At 31.6% G+C, this 5,532-nt stretch overlaps 1 long non-coding RNA gene across 1 annotated transcript in view; it reads left to right on the forward strand.

Moving 5' to 3' along the window:
- The first annotated feature begins 1,272 nt into the window (after positions 1-1,272).
- Positions 1,273-5,532, forward strand: part of LOC111629512 — a 9,891-nt gene continuing 5,631 nt past the window's right edge. The window contains exon 1 of the long non-coding RNA XR_002757342.1: positions 1,273-1,484. This is a non-coding gene — a long non-coding RNA (uncharacterized LOC111629512). The remainder of the gene's footprint in view (positions 1,485-5,532) is intronic.

A 5,532-nucleotide genomic window follows, 5' to 3' on the forward strand; every position in this document is an offset into this window, starting at 1 on the left:
AAGTGGTTTTAGCGATAACGATTTTACATGTGCTTTTAAAATAGCCCACCTCTGACTCGAGCCGGCAAACAGAGTGTACAGCCTTTGTAGCAAACCAAAAAAGATTTTGCTTGAACACAAGAGGATGCTGCATCTCCTAGGATGAGATTCCAGCTGTGACTCCCACAAGGTAAAAAATANAACCACCACGCCAAAACCACATGCCCATTCCTTTCACAGGGAGGTGCTGAATTATATGGATATATAGGCCTAAAGACAATGAATGACAATCTGTCATCTTTCAGTACCGATTCTTTTTGAAGGTAGTCAGGCAGGCAAATAATATGGTGCATTGTCATGCAATACTGTACACAGAAATGAATCCAAAGTAGAGTAAAATAGGAAGTGTGATATGACCAACATTTTCATGGAAAAGGAGTTATACAGTATAGACCAGTGATTCTCAAACTTTTTCGATCCACCGCCCCCTTTGTTCCATAAAGTTATACCCAACGCCCCCTAACCCATTTTCTCTTGTGTGAGAAAAGGATTGGAAATATTCTTAGGAAAACTTTTCTATGAATCTCACACTTTGTGCCCTTACTGTACATTGTTCTCATCATCTGGACACCGTTAAACGCAATGTTTTCCTCTTATCAGCCCCAATTTTGCCTTTGGTCACCGTTCAATACCCTGCCTCTATCATAGATCTATTCATCACGCCAGAAGGGGACGTTATTGCTTACTTTGAGAAACGCTGAGCTAAAATAAAAGTCAATGTGTTAGAAATATTCAACTTGTGACCTTCAATAAAAAATAAAAAATATATAAAATGTCAACATTTTATATATATTCCGTCGAATTTTTATATATAGAATTTGTCTGCCGTCACCCCTCTATATTTCCTTAACGCCCCCCAATTCTCTTTGAGCCTTCTACTGCCCCCCTGAAAGCCTCCAGCGCCCACAAGGGGGCGTTATCGACCACTTTGAGAAACGCTGGTATAGACAATCATGCTGGATAACCAGATTATTGAGGATCAGATTAGCAAGAGTGTACTGTATATCAGATATTTTTTTACAATTATGATGTCAAAGTTACTTTTGAAATATCTACCATTTAATCTGTTACTTTAATAGTTACATAATTATCATTTTTTATATCATATGAAGTTTATAAATGAAATTATTTTTAATTTCATTTTAACAAATTGATTATAAATTGCTTAATTTTGGTGACAAGTTTTTAATCACCACTAAAATTATTATTAAAGTGTAATATTTATTGAACAGGAAGAACGTATTAGCCAAGCAGTTGAAATAATGATAAATCATGTTGAGAATTTAAAGAGACTTTACAAAAAGGAACATTTAGAATTAGAAGAAATGCGTAATTTATGGAATGAACAAGGATTTAATAATGATGATAGTGGTGGTGAGACTTGTTCCGGAGATGAAAGTAAAAGATCTTTAAGGTCAATAATGATGTCTTCCACAGCAAAACAGGTAAATAGAATCATTATAGTTTAATCATACTTGAATTTTTATAAAACAAATTGGGTTTTATATTTTCTTAATCAAATTTTTATAAATACAGTCTGGTCTTTATTAGGTGATATTAATTTTTATTATCACACAAATTGTATTTCAAATTTCTCTTGAAAGCTGAAATTTCTTGGATAAAATCACAAAGCACACCTTTCATACTTTCCAGCAGAACAAACATTTTGGCCCAGTTAACAGGCCTGCTTCAAGATAGAAGCCATTCAAAAGGTGAAAGAGCTATATTGAGTTTTAAAGTGGAATAACTCAATATTCCATGATGTTATTTAAAATTTTGCAATTTGTTATTTATATATATATATAAATTAATTAAAAAATTACATTGGATAATTATATGTACAAATTAATAAATAATATAAAGCACAAGGAAATCAATAGTTTATTATATCTTATCTTCTGTTATACCCTCTTCACACTGTACGTTTTAAGCAGGATTCAGATTTAAGCAGAATTAAGTTAAGTCACATTGCTAAAAACAAGATTAACTACTTGTTCACACTAGCTAATTAAAGCGAATTATTCATTTAGCCCTTAAGCGGGTGCACTCAATATTACATTTTAAATAAAATCAAATTTTTGCTTATTTTTCATCATAAATTAATTTATATTTAGTAATTTAAAATATAAATAACTTATTTAAAATACATAAGACGCATACATAAGTTAGGAATTATCAACATTTATTATCAGTGATGTCGTCATCATTGGCAGCAGAATTCTCTCAATGTTATCATTTTAGTCTATATACCTTGCATTTTAGTGACAGAACTGTGATAAGAATGGATTCTCAACAGAAATACTTAAATGCTTAATTACACAAAAATATATGTAAAATGTAGTTTGTGAACATGCTTAAATATTTTACAATGTCTATCCAGACAAATGTTTTGTGACAATTTTTAAATTTAACTAGTATGCCATAGTTCTTGCAGTCATAGATGCCAAATGGTAATAAAGGTACACGTACAATTTAATAATAAATATTTTTGATGATTATAAGTGGATTATAACCTTGATATAATAGGATACATCTAATGATAGTTTACCTATATCCAATTCAGGTGATTGTAAACATTCTACCATCAACTCTCTTCCATTAAGATACATTCTGGGCTGGCTGATGCCCTATAATTGAATTAACTACCTGGAAATATTGCCAGGTAGATGGGCTGCCTACTGAATGCCCAATCTTCATTACTTCTTCCCTAGTTAATAAAATAAAAAAGAAAATTACATTGTTTCAAGTAGGAAGGATTAATTTTTTCTTTTAAAATTTAAAATTAGTTATTACTTTGATGTTTACATCATTTACATTTATTGTACAAGTCACAAGAAATATAATTTTCGTCATTTAGTATCAACATTCGAAATATAACTGTTTAAAGAATTCCTTTATTTAAATATTAAACATTAATTAATTTAATGATCAAATATTTTCACAATTTTAACTTACCTGTATTTGGCAGTTAAATTTTTAATTTTTGCCCTTATTTTGGACCATGTTCTGGCTCTGGATGTTGGCTTCCAAAGACAAATTTCTGCCGCCATTGCTTCGTATATCATTTTATTTTGTTTGGCTCAATGTAAATCGTCAATCTTTTCCCTTCATATATCAGTTAAATTGTTACTTCCTCCTTCGACCAATTTTCCAAGCATTTTTTTTTTTTTGCTTTGTTTGAACATTTGTACATCTGCTTCCACCATTATTTTTTAACTTGTGGCGGACCTCAAGGAAAGCTTGAAGCAACTTAAGCTTCTTTGAGAAAGAGATTTAAGCTGAGCCAGTTGTTCGTAGTTAAACCAGTTTAACATTAAGTCAGTTCCATTCATATTTCATACCTTAAGCTGGCTTAAAATATACAGTGTGAATAGGATTAGAATAAGGTTAGAGAGCAAAGCTTGCCAAACTTTGCTCTCTAACCTTATTCTAACAGAGTTATAACTGCAGATTAACTGCAACAATAGAGAAAGCATAAACTGGGATAGGTTAATGCTTTTTCTATTATTGATGCAAAGCCTTTTGATTTCTTCCTTTTAGATGTTGATGGCTTCTATTGTTCTTAATTTTTGGACATCAGATATTTGGCACACATGGCTAACATGTGGACACACCAAGTTTGCTGGCTTATTAGGTTAAAGTAGTGATGTAATTGCCTTTAAGGATGTTAAATTTATGCTCTTTTAATCTAGCATCTATCAATTTAATAGTTAAATCTATATAGGTTAGGCATCTACTGAATCTAGAATTGTCTAGAGGTATAGTGTATACCCTAGGGATCCTTATCTCATTTATTTCATCTTTTCCATTTGTTATCATCCTGAATACTGTTGGTGTTTGTTTAAATGCTATATCTATTTTTATATCCTTTGCTATATTAGCATATATTTTGTATAATATAGTGTTGAATTCAATGGTTACATGTTTACAGGTTGGTCTTGTTTTGTGTCTTTTTGTGAATCTCAGGCCATTTATGATAGATAGACTCACCCAAACACCACATTTTACATCCAGATATGTGACATTTGCTTAATTCCATCTATCATAAATTGTCTGAAATTGTTTTGAGTTATCACATGAGGTAAAAGTGTCATTACAGGAGGCATTACAGGTGGTCGCAAAAGATAGCTTACAGCAATGCTACAGAAGCTGCATGAGTGCTGGAAAAAGTGTATCGTTGCTCAAAATAATTTTAAGGTGGTTATGCATCAGTGTTTTGAACTATTCAAAGAAAGGAACTATATGCTAAGTCCCCAAACTTTTGGATCCTACTATGATGTATTCATTATATTTATGTTCAGTATAAGACATACATTATATTTTGTATATTTATGGATTTTTTTTATTAAATTTTGCCTTTACAAGAGAGAAAAGAAGCAAAATCAACAAAGTTACATTATTTATATCCATGATTCAATTTCTTTTAACAGAAAATAGTTTATTGTAACTGTTCCAAAAATGTATAATCTAAGACAGTGATGGGCAAACTACGGCCCGCGGGCCAGATGCGGCCCCCTAAAATGTTCTATCCGGCCCGCGCAACATTATTCCTAATCTGACGAGTAAAAAAGAATACAGGCTGTGGTGGTTGATGCACCACTTAACTTGAGTGTTCGTTGATTATACAAAATAACCGAAGCTTTATATCTCACCATGAAAGTTTATTTACAATCATGTACAAAATTTTGTTTTACACTTATTGAGTAAAAGCTCGATCGGTTACAAGCATGCTTCGGTACAGAACATCCACTCGTCGTGCGTAGCGTAGCCGAAAGAGAGAAATAGAAATATGGCAGACGGCCTGCACATGTTTTTATAGCGCCACCTGGATTTTCAGATGCAGAGCTAGGTTACAATTATATTGGCCCGCCTAAAGTTTTCTTGTTTTCCTTTGGCCCGCTCTTTAAAAAGTTTGCCCATCACTGATCTAAGAGATTTTAAGAGAGAACTAGTTCTTTAAATAATTGAGAATTCATTTATAAATAATATATAATAAGTATACAAGATTATTTTCACATAATAGAAATATATATAATTAAACATTTCTGTAAGAGTTCATTTTAGAACAACCTGTAATATAAATTAAACAAGTGATTTGTTTTATTGGATTTTTACTTCATTAATAATTTTTGATTTTAAATGACATCTATTTGCATGCTAGCATGTACGGAAAGCACTTGCACAGGTTTCTGGTAAGTAAGGTGAGTTACCTAACAAAATATGTTTGTTATTAATGACATTTTTTATAAGTATTATAGTATTACTGATTTCACAAATCTTGGCCAGGTTTAAAAATGTGCAATAGCAGGGACTAGTCTATTTAACATCAATGTTCCCTCTAATTTTTTTTGTCGATGAGCGGAGCATATACTTCTCTGAGCAAAAAAAGTTTTTGCTGAGCAGATTCTGAGCAAAAAATTTTTCTGATCATATATATATATATATAATCTTATTTTTTTTCTATAAAACCTACCTACGATACCGTACGTTCGA

The sequence above is a fragment of the Centruroides sculpturatus genome, unplaced genomic scaffold, assembly GCF_000671375.1.
Source record: "Centruroides sculpturatus isolate CEXI.00-Female unplaced genomic scaffold, Cexi_2.0 scaffold364, whole genome shotgun sequence".
Lineage (NCBI taxonomy): Eukaryota > Metazoa > Arthropoda > Arachnida > Scorpiones > Buthidae > Centruroides > Centruroides sculpturatus.